The following is a 17,492-nucleotide window of genomic DNA, read 5'->3' on the forward strand; positions in this document are numbered from 1 at the left end:
ATGTTTTTTGGTTAAACCTTCAGCAAGAAATTTACATTTGCACTGTTAACTTTTTATATAGCTTTAATGCACATAAAAAACAGCTGCTTGTTTAAGTGAAAATAAATGGATGCTCTGGTACTGCTTTGAGAGCAGTGCCAGAGCTTTGGGTTCATCCTCTGGGTTGTTACTGAGTCCTGAATGTTGAATGTTAATTTAATATGACAGAATTAAACATAGAGCATTGGAGGTGAATGGAGCAAGTTGTAGCTGTTCAGAATATTAGTCTTGTTTTTGCATAGATGAGTCCCGCAGTCAAAAATGCAGAGTGCACCAAATCCTCAGTGTGTATGTGTTTTTCACAGAAAAACACACACAAAGCTTCCCAACATCACAAATCAACTTACATTATTTTTTTCTCACATATTGAACATAATATGTTGAAATACAGCTATTATTGTGCACGGATAGATCTGAAGAGTGTCAGATTAAAGTCCAAATCTGGCAATATTGCTATTCAGGTGTTGCTGGATGTAATTTCAGATTTTACAGAAACATAAGTAGTTTTACTGATGTCCTGTTTGTTGCCTGCAGCTGGCTGTTTATGAATTTTTTCTTCCCTTTGACTTTAATAAATGTGTGGAGAATCACACCACATGCAGGAAAAATTATGTTAAGTGGGTATCTGCACATGTGGCACAGCACTACCAACTTTATACAACATCAGACCTGGTGTTAATAATATTCCGTGTTCATCTACACATCCAACAGATCATCTGTTAGAAGCAAATTTCAGCCTTATACAGTTTGAAATGAAGCAGCTTTCCTCTGGATAAATTTTGTGCTTCATCTAAGCTCACGATTCATGCAGAAAACAGCTCACCCCTCACTTTCTAGCACAGAATTTGAAGCATATAGATCCTTTTTCTGTTGTCTCTCCTTGGACTGCGTGTCATGTTGTGGTGTAGACCTGTGATTACTCTGTATTATGTTTGTCACATTGCTAGTAACAAGCTGCGCATAGCTCCCTATTCAGGTCTGCAGTGGCGGTCCTAGCCTGTTTGGCGCCCCGAGCGAACACTCCCTCTGGCGCGTGCCCCCACCCCCACACATATAAAACATATTAAGGATTATACATTACTTAACCCTTTAGAGCCGATCGGAGCGGGAACGCTCTGTTATGCGTAACTATTTTTAAATCCCAGTAGCACTGCAACCACGTAAGCTAGCGCAAAAAATTTTTTTGCATATGAAACCGGAGGAGTTGTACTTACATCTGATGCCATCAGCTTGTCCTAGGTCACGGTTTCCTTCCACATAAAGCTTTGCAAAAACTGCATAAAAAGCGCTTGCAGGAACAAAAACATAATATTCCAGAAACACGCTTTACCGATCTGATCAGCTGTTCAAAACACTTCCTACGTTGGAATAGACGTCAGCGCGAACTTTTGCATTTCCGCCATTACCTGCCCGAAACCGGAAGTGACGTCATTTTCGCGGAAATGTAGTCTTTTTTGCGATCAGGGCCTCAGGGCCTATACTGCTCTTTTTAAAAGTTATCTTTGACTTTATGACTTTCTGTGTCGTTTCTGGGATGCTTAGGACTCATATTGCACTGCTGGAAATAGTTTATTTTGATGCATATGCTGCTTTTTTGCAAATTTGCAGTATAATATTTATTTTCGTTTTTCCTGCAGTGTATAAAAAATGGTGTATTTCAAAAATAAAACTATGAAGACACTCAAAATAATTTTCCTGTGGTGGGAAACTATTTTGTGCAACTTTTTTGTATTTACAGTTTTGAGGGATAAGACTCTTAAATTTCTCTAACTACAAATATATGTTAAAAAAAATCAAAAACGATTTTCAATTTTTTTGTAGTTTATTGCACTTTTTTGCAATTTATGTAATTACTATGCACTTAATGAATACATATTATTAAAATCTGGGCTATAATGGTTGTATTGATGTATAGCAACTTGAAATGCTCCCAAAAATGGCTCCACAGCATGTAAAAATATAATATAAGCTCTGGCGGACTTGGTTCTATGGTAGGTCTTAAAGGGTTAATCACTTAATCACTGTCTCCTGACAGACGGTAAGTGACGGAAGTGACGAGTAAGGTAAGCGACACATGTTGTAGGTGACGACAGACGCCGGAGAATTGGCAGAAAAAAAAGCAAATGGTAGCATAGAGTTTAACAAAGGTTTTTCAAGCTTCAGTATTACCAAATATACTAATCAATTGTCATATAACTAACAACATCTATTCTATCATCTCTAACACCCTGGAGGACAACGGGGAGAGTTTAGACGCTCTCCAAGATTACATCGACCGCTGTTTTCACGATTTAGTAATGAAGAAGGCCCAGAGTGCATCCTCCCCGGCCAAAATTGAGACGCCGTCATCGAAGAGATGTCGCCCGGCAGACTCCCCCGGTACAACATCGCCTGCCGGCAAAGACATCGCAGACATCCTGGAGTCAATCGACAAGCGATTGTCCAGTTTCGATGCAAGGCTGTCCCTGGTGGAGATTTTACACCGGGAATTTAAATCTCTGAGAGAATCCCTGGAATTCAGCCAGCAGCAGGTGGAAACGCTTGCCGCTGAAAATACCACGCTACGGGTAGGGCTGCTCGATTATGGCAAAAATGATAATCACGATTATTTTCACTGAAATTGAGATCACGATTATTTGACGATATTTATTTAACCCTTTAAGACCTACTATAGAACCAAGTCCACCAGAGCTTATATTTTTTTTTTTACATGCTGTAGTGCCATTTGTGGGAGCATTTCAAGTTGCTATACATCAATACAACTGTTATAGCCCATATTTTAATAATATGTATGCATTAAGTCCATAGTAATTACATAAATTGCAAAAAAGTGCAATAAACTACAAAAAAAATTGAAAATCGCTTTTGTTTTGTTTACATATATTTCTACTTGGAGAAATTTAAGAGGTTTATCCCTCAAAACTTTAAATACAATAAAGTTGCAAAAAATAGTTTCCCACCACAGGAAATTTATTTTGAGTGTCTTCATAGTTTTATTTTGGAGATACAGCAATTTTTATATACTGCAGGAAAAACAAAAAACAATCCTATGATGCAAATTTGCAAAGAAAACAGCATGTGCATCATTTCACTGTGGGAAGTGTTACGAACAGCTGATAGGAACGGCAAAGCTTGTTTCTGGAATATTATGTTTTTGTTCCTGCAAGCGCTTTTTATGCAATTTTTGCAAAGCTATATGTGGAACGAAACCGTGACCGAGGACAAGCTGATGGCATAAGATGTAAGTACAACTCCTCCGGTTTCATATGCAAAACAAATTATTGCGCTAGCTTACGCGGTTCAGGTTCTACAGGGATTTAAAAATAGTTACGCAAAACGGAGCGTGCTGCTCTGACCGGCTTTAAAGGGTTAACAATGACTTTAAAAAAATAATACAAAATGGTGTGCAACACCACTGAAGTTTTTTTTTTTAAACTCTCTTTTCAACCAACGGCAGTCACTCTCCAAATAACTTCTGCTTAGCTTTCCGAGCTTCCCTCGGGTCCTCTTAATCAGCGGTCTCCAACCTTTTTTGCGCCATGGACCGGTTTATGCCTGACAATATTTTCACGGACCGGCCTTTAAGGTGTCGCGGATAAATGAGGGAGGGGCTAATAATCGGCTCAGTCATTTTTAATGATCGTTGAAAGCCCAGATCGTAATCGTGATTAAAATTCGATTAATTGAGCAGCCCTAGCTACGGGAGTCGGTCAAATCTCTCACCGATAACGTGACCCAGCTAAACATTGAAAATAAAAAAATAAAAGAGTCCGTTATCAATCTACAAGCCCGTAGCATGAGAGATAATCTTGTGTTTTCTGGTATTCCAGAATCTGCTGGAGAGGACGCGGAGGCAACGGTGAAAAGCTTCATTAAAATCCACCTGAAGCTGCCGGAGGACACCGTAAAGAACATCGACTTCGATAGAGTGTATCGCTTGGGGGGCGTGAGGTCACGGACCGGGAGACCACGGCCTATTGTGGCCAAATTCGGTCAATTCAAACAGAAGGAACAGGTGAAGAGTCGCGGCAGAGAGCTGAAAGGAACGGACTTCAGCGTGAACGACCAGTTCCCCAAAGAGATCCTGGAACGACGCAAGGTCCTGTTCCCAGTTCGACGTAGCTTCATCCAGAAAGGCTCCCGTGCTGTCATCGCCGTGGACCGGCTCTACGTGGATGGACAGCTCTACCGCGACCCCGGCACCACACCGTGGTTACATTGACTGCACTCCAGATAAGAACCCGCTACACTCTTTTCTTATTCATTCACACTTTCTCCTTTAACATGGGTTTAACCTAGTAATATCAATATGATGTTATAGCAGCTATAACACCGTCACCCTCCGTCATTACTTTAATTGGAATGTTTCCGTTTCGTTTCTTTTTTTTTTGTTGTTGCTCACAGTTCATGTGGTTTCTTTCTTTCTCTTGTCTTTCACTGCTGTGATCACCTACTTCCCCACTCACCTACAAACAACACCCTCTATTTCTCCATATTTTCACACCACGATCACGCAAACACATCCACTCAACGCACAGACTTGCAGGACACATAACACAAGCCACGCTTGTTCATATTAGTGAATATTCACACACATAGTCAGACTTATGGAGCCTCTCACTACACTTTTTTTTTCCTTTCTCTCTCTCTCTTTCTATTTACAAACAAGGGATGTTTCCACATTCTCTCCACCTGTCTAAACGAAACACCCAGCGTACATCATTAGACATACACACACAATTATGGGCATGCTGAGGTTTGTCACATGGAATGTAAATGGAGCTGGCACCAGAGGAAAGAGGTTAAAGATATTTAACCAGCTTAAAAAACTACAGGCAGATGTTGTTTTATTACAAGAAACTCACAAACCTGTCACAGGATTAAACGAACTTAAAACACCTGAGTTTCCTAACGTATTTGCAGCCTGTTATAATTCTAGACAATGGGGAGTAGCAATTTTAATACATAAAAATGTTAATTTTACAGTACTCGATACAGTTATAGATCCAGAGGGTAGATTTCTAATTATTAAACTATCAATATTGAACAAAAAACTATGTATTGTAAGTATATATGGTCCAAATGTTGATGAACCCTCATTCTTCCACGGATTTTTTAGTGCACTCTCTGAACACCTCGATTGCACACTCATTCTTGGCGGTGACCTCAACCTTGGACTAAATGAAGAAATGGATAGGCTCAACACAACAGGAACTCAGCGCAATTGGCAATCCACAAATATAATCAAACAGTATATGAGCGACTTTGGCCTTCGTGATGCATGGCACTCCCTTCACCCCAACAGTAAGGAATATACTTTTTTCTCACATGTTCATCACTCTTACTCTCGTCTGGATTATTTTCTGGTCAGCAGCTCACTGCTGAGTGACATTTCAGACACTGAGATTCATCCTATAGCCGTCAGCGATCATGCTCCTGTATCTTTAACATTAATACACAAGAATAATACTACGCCAAGTAAAAACTGGAGATTTAATACATCATTGCTTAAAGATAAAGACTAAATATTTTAAAAAGGAATGGACTTCATATTTAGACTTTAATGACACTCCCGGAATATCTGCTTCTGTTCTATGGGAAGCAGGGAAAGCTGTGATGAGAGGTAAAATAATTTCTTTCTCATCACACAAAAAGAAAGAAGAAAACAAAAATATTCAGGAATTAGAAAAAGCCATCAAATCACTAGAAGAAACCTACGCGTGCAACCCAGATCAGGAAACATTGAACAAAATACGCAAGACAAAACTAGAATTAAATGAAACTATTAATAAAAAAACACAATTCCTTATACAAAGACTTCGCTTGCAGAATTTTGAACACAGTAACAAATCAGGTCGATTTCTAGCTAACCAGTTAAAAATAAATAAAGAAAAAACAACTATATGTGCTGCTAAAGATTTATCGGGGAACACAATATATGACCCTGGAAGAATAAACAACATTTTTAGGGATTTCTATGAAACTTTATACTCACCACAAATAAACCCATCTAAAAATGAAATTGATCTGTTTCTTGACAACGTAACTCTTCCAAAATTACTAGACAGTCAAGCAATGGAACTGGATTCGCCACTGACGCCAAGTGAACTCCAGGAAGCCCTGATAAGTATGCCCAATAATAAGGCTCCAGGTCCAGACGGCTTCCCTGCAGAATTCTACAAAGAATTCTGGACAATTCTGGCACCAGTATTCCACGGAATGTTGCAGGAAATCGAGGAAAATGGCAGACTACCACCAAATATGAATTCTGCCAACATTAGTCTCCTGCTAAAACCAGGCAAAGACCCTTTATTTCCCTCAAGCTATCGTCCAATTTCTCTTTTAAATGTAGACCTTAAAATAATCTGCAAAGCTCTCTCAAAGAGATTAGAGAAAATAACCCCCCTCTTAATTCATCCTGACCAAACTGGTTTCATAAAAGGTCGGCACTCCTCAACAAACACTTGTAGATTACTTAATTTAATAGACTACTCATACAATAAAAACATCGAAACCGTAATATTATCTCTAGATGCAGAAAAAGCATTTGACAGAGTAAACTGGAAATTTTTATTCGCAACTTTACACAAATTTGGTTTTGGAAACTCTTTCATAAACTGGATAAGAATATTATACAATTCCCCAACAGCTCGTATCAGAACAAATGACCAGACATCCTCCAGCTTCTGTCTCCTGAGGGGCACCAGACAGGGATGCCCACTCTCCCCTTCACTTTTTGCAATTTTTATCGAACCTCTAGCAGCAGCATTTAGACAGGCTACAACAATTAAGAGCATAAAATGTAAGAACATAGAACATAAAATCAGTCTCTATGCGGATGATGTGTTGCTTTTTCTGCAAAACACACAAACCAACCTCTCTGAGGTAATTACTCTAATAAACTGGTTTTCAAGAGTTTCAGATTATTCAATTAACTGGCCAAAATCTACAGTTCTCCCCATTAACTGCTCCTTCCATAATTCTTCCTCTGCCCCACTGCAATCCGGAAATATTAAATATTTAGGTATTAATGTTTCTCCTAAGCTTTCAGACTTAACTAAATTAAACCACATCCCACTTCTAAAGAAAGTAGAAGGTGATCTGACTAGATGGAAATCTTTACCCATATCACTCATGGGAAGGGTCGCCACTATAAAAATGATGATCTTGCCAAAAATAAATTACTTATTTTTGATGATCCCTAACAAACCATCACAAGATTGGTTCAGATCTCTGGATTCATATATTTCCAAATTCCTTTGGAAAGGTAAACCCCCGCGTATCAGCTTAAAAACGCTACAAAGAACCAAGGATAGAGGAGAATTAGATCTGCCTAATTTTCAGCAATACTTCTTAGCCAACAGGCTTCAGTTCATCTCAGAATGGTTAAAACATACCTTCTTAGATGAGCCCTGGCTAGATGTTGAACAGGCACTATGCAAGGATCTAGAGATTTCAGACCTTCCATTTATTAGCTCCAACATCAAAAGACATGAATGCTTTAAAAGTATCAACATCAGCTTTTCTCTGACAGCATGGTGGGAGTTTCTAAAAATAACGGAGTCTTCATTAATCCCATGCAAACGTACACCTATCTGGAATAACCCTGACATATTACAAAACAATAATATGATTAATTTCCCAGAATGGAGTTGTAAAGGAATTAAATACTTAGAACATATATTAGAGGGAACAGAATTTATTCCATTTGACAGACTAGTTGCACAATATGGGATCAACAAGAAAAGATTTTTAGAATATCAACAAATTAAATCCATAGTAAAAAAAGAAATTTAACCTCAGTCAAGTTGAATTACAAACACCACCAAGTGCGGCACATTTCCTTACTCTTAAATCCCCCAAATTATTATCTAAAATATACAGAACACTTTCTAAATTAGATGAATCAATATCCCTTCCTATTGCAAAGTGGGATTTATCAGTCAGCTTAGACCAAAACTTCTGGTCTCAGGTATGCTTAAAAACCTTTAAATTGATTAAAAATCCCAGTCTGCAATTAATACAATACAAAATACTACATAGAGTGCACTATACAGGTCATCGGATGTTCAAGATGAGCTTTACATCTTCCAACAACTGCTCACACTGTCAAGGCAATACACCAGACAATTACATTCACGCTCTTTGGTTCTGTCCACCAGTGCAGAAGTTTTGGCGCGAGATATTCCAACATTCCAACTTCCCCCTTAGTGTGTTTGTTGGGCAGCTTAGATAATGTCACTTCAGAAAAGAATATAGCCCATATGGTTTTCACTGCCCTATGCATAGCCAAGAAAACTGTCCTCATGAACTGGAAAAATAAAAACAATCTTAATTCTAACCAATATAAAAATTATCTATTAGATTACATTAGTCTTGATACAGCCTCTGCCACCACATCAGATCAATTGCTCTGGGCTCCTTTGATCAGCTCCATCACCTAGTGGGGGATCATAGTTTGGTCCCGCCTTCACTGTTGTGATTGGTGTGGGGGTAGGGACAGGCTTAGGGCGTCGGGGGGTTCCCCGGAGGCATCTTCCTTGGGGGGCTCAACCCGGGGTAGCGATCATGTCCGGTTGGGGGCTCTTTTGGCTCTCGGGTGACTGTTTCCTCGTGGCTGCGTGCAGCAGGGCTAGGGGAGGGTCTGTGCTGACGGACGTGGGTTACTGACCTGGTAGCCTGTCTGCCCCTGGGTGGGTCCGGGATGGGCGTGAGGTTCTGGGGGTGCTCCGTCTCTGGGCTGGGGCCCTGGCTGGGCCTCAGGGGCCTTGGGTCCTGGTTGGTGTGTTGCCGGGGTTGTGGGCGGATGGGTGCATGGGGCCCATCCCTGGCGCAGGGTGCCGCCAGTGCGTCGAGCCACCTGGGGGGCTCTTCAACTGGTGGTGGAGATTGTCACACCTTGCAGGAGCTTTCCTCTCCACAGGAACTCTCTGCAGGAGGGAGAGATACAGGAGAGATGGAGGAAGATCTCAGCCTGGGCGTCTATTGTCTTATGTAGTCTGGAAGATGAGTGGATGGTGGGGTGGGTGCAGTTTTCTCTGTGGTGGGGTTGAATGGACTGTCCCGGGCTCTGTGGGGCCGGGGGGCGCTGCTGCGCTGGGCCCCGGTCTGGATGGGCCTGGGCCCCCTTTCCCTGGCGGGTCGCGGAGTATGGGAGTGCCTACTGGGGTCAGTGGGGGAGCTGGCCCCAGGGAGGGGTCACCTGCCCCTCCCTTCATTCCCTCCCCATCTCCAGCTGCCTCCCTCTTCCCGCTCCACCACAACCACCCACACATGCAGGGCCTTGGAGTAGGGGTATGTCACCAGGGTGCAGAGGAGGCTACCCCCCCCCCTCTGTCCCCTTCTGGCTGCCTCTGCCTCAATTTTATCCCACAACTTAGACATTTACATTACTCACACTCTCATTACACATACATATAGGATCTTGGGGGTGGGCACGATACACGGAGTCCAAATTACCATCAGGGTGTACACCTCACCCCTGGCGTCGTTGCCCACCTCTCAATTTTAAATACACGTAGACACTGAGGGCTAGCAGGAGGGACTATGCGCTTACCTGCTGCTCTCTGGCAGGTAGCTCCATGCCCTCCTGGGTTTTAATTGCACCTTAGAACACACATGCATCAACACTACAATGAGCGGGTGGAGGGAGGTTTGGAGTCTTCTCTCACCCCCATTCTCTGCGGCCTGCTGGAGCGGGGGGGCTAGGAGGAGGAGTTGGCCGTCCGACTGCGGTCTGGAGTGTGGGGCCTCCCTGCTGCTGCGGAGTCGGGGCGGTCTGCCTCTTCCCACCGCAGGGAAAAGGGTAACACCACCTGGGTCTGGGTGCAGTTCTCCCCTCCAGGGGCAAGGGTACCTAGACCAGGTTCGTAGAGTACGCTTGGGGAGTGTGATCGTGTGTACAGCGTCTCTTTATGTCTGTCTCCACGTTGGTTGAGTGTGGAGTAAGTGCATATGAGAGCATGAGGGTGGGAATGGATGTTTGTGTCTGTGTGTGCCTGTATGTCTGTGTCTATATGTCAGGTTGGGTGTCAGGCGCCACCTCTCTGGGGACATCTTAGGCCCTCCAAGGTTTGGAGGCCTATCTCCCCATACCACCACTTCCCCTGCCAGTGGCGGACTCCCTCAGACATCGGTGCGTTGGTGGTTCTTTGTGTCCGGGGATGGGCGTCCAGGTACACACCGGCTCATTCCTTGGCGGCCGCTTATCGGCGCCTGGAGCCTGGGGCTCGCTCGGGCCACTTTGGAGGTGGGGTGCCCCCGGCCTCTCGGCCTGGGGCTCGGTCACTCAGGCACGGCTGGCTGCCGGCGGAGCTCACGGGCGCGTCACTGCAACTCCCCCTGGCTTCTGCTCCGCGGCTGCTGAGTGAGCCCTCATCTGGGACTCTCCTCAGCTCTTACTGGGACAGTGGCGCGGCTGCCCCTCTGTTGGTCTTCCTTGGTCTCTTGTGTTCTGGGGGCCTCTGGCTGTCTGGAGTTTTGATCTCCTCCATACCTGCTTCATACCCTGGAGGACGGGGCTGTGGCTCCCCACACTCCCTAGCAGATCGTTACATGGAGAAACCTTTGGAATGCAAGCATGCTGATCCACACAGGTATGCACACAGGTGTACACATGGGTATTCACAGACGCGGACTACAGCTTTCTTGGCTGCTGCCTCAAAGCACATTGTGCGCTGTCTATCTTGCGTGCTGCACAATATCGTTTATTATTTAGTATCTACTGATATCTACTGCTAGCTAGTTTATTGTGATGGTGCTGTTTTTTTTATTATGTTGCTCTTTGTTGTTTGCTTTCTCTTCTTTTTTTTTCTCCATACAGGTGATCCAGGTGTTTTGTTTTTCTTTTTTTTTCTTTTTTCTTTCTTCCCCCCCTTCTCACTGTCTCTTCTCCCCTTTGGTTTTCTTTCTCTCCCTCTCTTTCTTTCATTCTTTCTCCCTGTCCTATCCCCCAGTCATGTCTGTCCCGTTTGTAGCAACTGAAAATAAAATAAATTCATAATTATAATAAAGGTCAATCAAATGGACCAATATGGCAAGGCCATGATGATCCACTTGGTAAAATAAATCCGCTTGGCATCTTTCTTGGCCTTAAGACAACAATTCTGATGGCTAAAGATCCAAACGGGACACAAAAAAAAAAAAAAAAAAAAGGATTATACATTAACATAAAACTGTTGTCGGAACCATACTGAATTTCGCCAGAGAAACACACACACACACACACACATACACATATGAAGAGAGCAAGAGTATGCATTGTATGCAAACAGCTACCAAACAGCCATCATAATTCGTCATACAATGAGAACAGGACAAATCAACAACTGACAATGACTAATTAATATTAAAATCTGTAACATGATGTATTGTTTGGAGTTTAGTCTGTTACTGTTGCTATTTTTACCATTTCTTCTTGGAGCAACTGTAACCCACATAATTTCCTTAGGGATTAATAAAGTATTCTGATTCTGATTGTTTCAGGATGACCTGCCGTGATCCAATGACACATCTGCTTACCTGTATCTTTAGCTCGTTTCTCCTCCTCTTCTTTTCTCTTTTTTCTAAACTGAGCATCTGATGGCTTTGGATTCACAACATTATAAATGAAATGTGCTCTATTTGAAAGCAGCAGTCTCGTCTCTATATATACTGGACTGTATGTCAAAGTTTACTTTGACTTCAACAGCGAGCAGGCGCACTGAGTGCTCTGCGCTCACTTTTCGCATATAGAATTATAAGTCTGTATCATGATGTCTGGTGTTTTCGTGTTTGTTGTTTTGCTTTTATTTTGTTTTATTTTGCGAGTTGGTTATTAGATGCTGCTCCAGCCAGCCAGAGAATCCCCCGCCGCCCCACCCTCTCCTCCCTGTGCCACAAGCAGCAGGCGCACCTCGCAAACGAAGGGCGCCCTTACTCCCAGCAAATGGACGATAGAAAACCGATCGGTGCCTATGCCATTCCCAATATGCGCTGGCTGATGTCAGGGCAGCATGAGTACGAGCAATTTTTTATTTTATTTTTTTTGCCGATGCCCGTGATGCTGCCCCCCACCACGATGCCGCCCCGGGCAACCGCCCATGTCGCCCGTATCAAAAACCGCTACTGCAGGTCTGTTAACTTGCAACCAGCTAATTTGCACTGCTGTGGATCGCGGTGGTCATTGTAGAAATGAACTAATTGTGTTTGTGTTCATTAACTAGTGTATCCTTAGTATATTACCTTTGAACTCTCAACTTCCTTCAGTGCTTCATTTCGACTGTCCCCACGCTGATTTTTCCCACTTAGTAAATCTAGTTCTTAATGAGAAGCTGCAGCAGCAGGAACTTTCAGTTTACATTAGATGGAAAAGGCACCTTTTTTCACATAGTTGTGCGCATGCTGAAGAAGGAAACATGGATCAGTTTGCAATGTTGATATGATGCAATGTTTTCTTTTAGTATAGGGTGTCTAGGCAGTGAGTCTTTTGGAATATGAGCAGCCTTTTTAAGGTCACAACAGGGCATCTCAATCTGATTTAAGTCTAGACTTTGAGTATGTATTTTGTTGTAGATGAGAGGTAGACTTTGTGCATTCAGATGATTGTCCTGTTGCATACCCTAAGTGTGCTTGAGCTTCAGGTCACAAATTGATGGCCAGACATGCTTTTTCAGAGTCATTAAAATGCAATACACAAACAGAAGTTGTTAACGTCTATATTTAAAAAAAGGCTTATTACAAATTGTGATCTTTTCATTTTCATATAAATTATGATGAATTCATCATCCCCCTGCAGATTCTACACTTTCTGTTGCATGTCACTTTCATTGTATGTCATTTTGACCAGATACCAAAATACCTATGTTTTTTGGTGATTATCCCCTGCTATATCAACATTACTGTATTACACGTAAACACAAAACCCAAGGTTTACAGAGTAGACTATGTAGCTTGTAAAGAAGAAGAATAAATATATATGCATCTATCATTGCTACATGTCCATATCATTCTGTTAAGTGTTTAGAAACAACCAAGGTTTTATTTTTTTTTTCATCTGACTATATACAGTATTATACTGAATATATTAAGAATAAAAAGGAAAATTAACCAGAAATGTCTCATATACGAGCGAGTGAAAAGTGCCAGAGGACACAACCTGAAGGAGCCTGAGTGACACTAACACACATATGCATGTGCTTTACACAAATGTATATATTTAGTATATTTATAGTTAGTTATTAAGCATATTGTGTTCTTATATATTGATCCATTTTGTGTTATACTACCAACTATATGAGTTGTATTTGGATGCTTTAGGTGTGCTATTTTCAAGATGTTTCAGTTTCGAAGTATTATCCATTAATGACCTACATCAAATCACCAAAGTCTAATCACAAGATGTTTGTGCTGGGAAGATACTTCTAAAAACACAAGTATTTGCTTGGCTTGTTAGTAGTACTGAAAGAAAGTATTTAACATTCAATAAAACATATTATTATTAGTAGTAGTAGTATTTAAATGGTATGCCAGTCTCAACTATCCAACAGCTGCCAACTTCAGTTTATTAAATGTAATGTGGCAAAATAAATTGTGAACCCATCTTGTACTTCTCATTGGATGAGGGGAAAATGCCCTCTGATGGGATGGGATGTATTTTTTTTTTTTTTGTTAATCCCTACTACCATCTACTTTACTGCTACACAACCACCATCTACACCTATCCCACCACAAGTCTTGTTAATGCAAACCACAGCATAAAAAGGGGTATTTCTGTGTCTCGAGATAATAACAAAGACCAGATCATGATCACAGCAATATGCCTGTCAATCAGACAGTATGGTGTTTGGCCCAGATTGGGTTTATAAAGCCTAAAGACCCCTGTAAGTAATGGGATACGACTCCACACAAGCATCTGTTAAGGATTATCGGGCTTTGGTCCAAGTGTATATTGAGTTAGGGACTTTGTTGGGACACATTTTTGGCAAAAAGATGCATTATATGTCATGGGCCTGGGTCTGTGACCCGGGGATCATGTGTTATTTTTTGAGTTTAATGAATATTATGAGTTTTATTTGTCTTTCTTAATCATTTATGGTTGTGGTGTGATCTGCTCCTCATTCCTCGTTTCCCTGTGTGTTGTTGTGTCAGTTTTGCTGCCCCACCAGGTCTGGAGAGTCCCTGCCTTGGAGCCAGCCACACCTGTGATAATTACTCACCTGTTGCTGATCTGCCTAATCAAGGGGCTCTACTTAAGAGAGCAGTGGAGCAGCAGTTGGCGCGGGATCGTTAAACTAGAAATACAGTTAGTGCGGAGCTCGTGTTTTCCATACTTTCTTGTTGGAATGGTTAACGTGTTTAGTCGGCCAGTGGATGGGGCAGTACTCATTGTGGCATCTCTTGTTTCCAGGGTGATTATGGAAACGTGTGGAGGGAGCAGTACACAGTTGAACACAGGCAGCGAGGAGGACGAAGCACAACCACGCATCATGGAGAGGATTCACGGCACGGGGAATTGGGAAAGCACACACTGTGGAGTGTTTTTTTTTCTGTGTAAATAAACTCACTTTCTCAATTCTAAAAATCCAGCATTTGGGTTCTCCTTCCGCCAACCCTGATATTATAATTGCCAAAACATCCCTGGTTTGTTGATAAGAGCAATAGAAAAGCAGAGTACAGAACTCTATCTAATCTAATTATTTATCAAGACAAGTATCCATTTGATCACTAGTGATTATAACTAGAGTAGCATGTATAAAAAGTAGGTATTGTTCTTTTTTGTTTTGTTTTTCAACAATAAGATCATTATTACTTAAAATCATAAATCCTAAGCTTATTGCTGATTGCTGCTAGCTCTTACTATCACTATGCATTGTGGTTTGCAGTGGAATGATAAATGCTAAAGACAATTTTATAATGAGATTACAGCAGTCTCAATGCTTGTAAACATGCTGAGGTTCAGGTCCATGAGTCCTTCATGGCTGTTATAATATTACAAAAGTAGTCAGTAGATATACAGTATGGTGGACCACACCCATCTTTGAACTTGGCCTTGATTTTTAACTCAGCTACTACAGGTATTTTAAAAACAATGAGTATTAAGAAGCCGTGTCAACACACATGTATATTCTATTTTTGGGGCTGGTGGAAATACTCCTTTTCATTTAATATTATTTTGGTTTAAGGTTTGGTTTAAGGCTTGCTTAGCTCTAAGCAACAAAATTATTTGAATATGTTTTTAAAAAAAAACAAATGAAAAAGGAAAGGAAAAAATATACCAGTTCTACATCATTAACTACAGCTTAAGAATACCAGTCTAGCAGAAAGTTTAGAGGCACATTTTACCATCTGCAACCTTGTCATATCTTATCAGCAGATCATTAAATTAAACAAATTTAAACTGGCATTTACATTTAATGCCACATTTGGTTAGTAAGTAAAAGTCTGAAACAAACATTCTACAGTCCAATAAGACATGCAGTAGTGTAGGGTTTAAGCATTTTGTTGGAATTATAGTCAGTGGTCTTTAATACTGACAATCAAGTTTTGTGTCCTTATTGTCAGCATAAATGTTTTTTCCTCAGAAAAAAGCTTACTCGGCACATATACATGCTCTATCTCTTTTAGAATTCCCAGGAGCACTACCATCTACAGCACTGCTACACTTCTGCTTCCAGGGAGCCTTCTCACAATGAATTGAACACATGCATATTACATGTAAACACCAAAAAGGCAAAGAAGAGTGAGATAAAAGACATCTGTAGTGCAAATGCACCTCTTTTCTATAACCACATGTCTTTATTGATAAGAACTCTCTCTTTCCCTTCTGTCATGTAAAATAAATTTACATTTGAAAGCATACTTTCATATTCACCCTATTAATAAAGTGGCAAGACTCCCATCTGTAGATAAAGAGAGTAGTTTGTTGGCCAACTAGTCATTAAATCACTAAAACTTTGCTGTCAAAAGTCATGCAAGAGCTGCTTCCTTTAGCAACTATACAAGTAAATACGTTGTATAATGTAAAATACTGACAAACCCCAGGTCCAAGTAAAAAAGAAAAAGTCTGCAAGAGGGATGCCAAAAAAATTATGGCAACTCTCTAAAGACATATCTCAATTGTTGTGCTTGCAATTTCATGAGTAAGAAATAATATATTGATAAATTCCACAGGGATTTATAGGCAGGTCTAGACCCTTCTCTCTACAGGACACTGCTATCATTTATCAAAGCTGAATACATACATATATACATATGTATGTATGTATGTATGTATGTATGTATGTATGTATGTATATATATGTATATATATGTGTGTATGTATGTATGTATATATATATATATATATATATATATATATATATATATATATATATATATATATATATATATATATGTGTATATATATATATATATATATATATATATATATGTGTATATATATATATATATATATACTGACTGGTTAAACCAAGGGATAACAAAGATAAATTATAATCAAGAACTATGAAGAAAAAAATACAAAATAGAAAGTAACGGCTGTAAAACATGGATGAGGCAATGGCACGGTACAGGCATGATCGCAGCAAAAACTTTCTGGCACACCTTCACCTACTTCCAAGGTGCATGGAGAGGATAAGAAACTAACAAACCAGGAAATCCAGCAACACTTAAAAGTAAAGAGGAACAACTTTATTAACTGACCAACGCGTTTAGGCTTCTGACCCTCACCAGGGTCATGTGTTACTATGACCCTGGTGAGAGTCATGTGTTACTATTATACATCACTTCAAAGCAATTTGTGCTTAAATAAAGGACCAGAAATAGAGAAAAAATTCAAATTAACCAATCACATCTTCATAGACAAACCAGCTGACGTAAAACAGGTTGGTATGGGCATGTGCCGGTGAAACTGGGCCACTAATGTATATTTATGATATGACTGTTGACAAAGTATCGGGAAGAATTCACACGTGTACAGAGCTACACGCTCTGCTGAGAATCAGCCAAATGCTGAAAAAGTGTGATTCACAATATAAGTGGACAGTGTGAATAGTGTACACAGACAAAGTTACAAAAACAGAAAAAAAATATGGCCAAAGACAGATGTAACTGTGCAATAGTAGCTATTATACTATTATACTATATTGTACTTTGGTGGAAAAAAGGTGTCCTAGTCCAACTACCTCATTTTGTCATGAGTGTGTAATGTAATTTTTTTTTTTTTTTTTTGCCTGTCCCGTTTGGCTCTTTTGCCATCAGAATTGTTGTCTAAAGGCAAAGAAAGATGCCCAACGGATTTACTTTACCAAATTGACCATTCCAGCCTTGCCGTAATGGTCCATTTGATTCACCTTTTATTGTTTATTTTATTTTCACTTACTGAATACGGGACAGACTTGACTGGGGGAAAGAAGGGGAGAAAGAAAGAGGGAAAGAGAAACAGCTGAGAAGAGGGACCGGGGGAGAAGGGCAAA

At 40.7% G+C, this 17,492-nt stretch overlaps 1 long non-coding RNA gene across 1 annotated transcript; it reads left to right on the top strand.

The window, feature by feature from the left end:
• Positions 1-4,643: 4,643 nt before the first annotated feature.
• LOC143420670 (uncharacterized) lies at positions 4,644-14,554 on the top strand. The gene is made up of 3 exons (XR_013100396.1): positions 4,644-5,343; positions 14,167-14,320; positions 14,426-14,554. It is a non-coding gene; the product is annotated as an uncharacterized LOC143420670 (long non-coding RNA).
• The last annotated feature ends 2,938 nt before the right edge of the window (positions 14,555-17,492 follow it).

The sequence above is a fragment of the Maylandia zebra genome, linkage group LG10 (genome assembly GCF_041146795.1).
Source record: "Maylandia zebra isolate NMK-2024a linkage group LG10, Mzebra_GT3a, whole genome shotgun sequence".
Classification (NCBI taxonomy): Eukaryota; Metazoa; Chordata; class Actinopteri; order Cichliformes; family Cichlidae; genus Maylandia; species Maylandia zebra.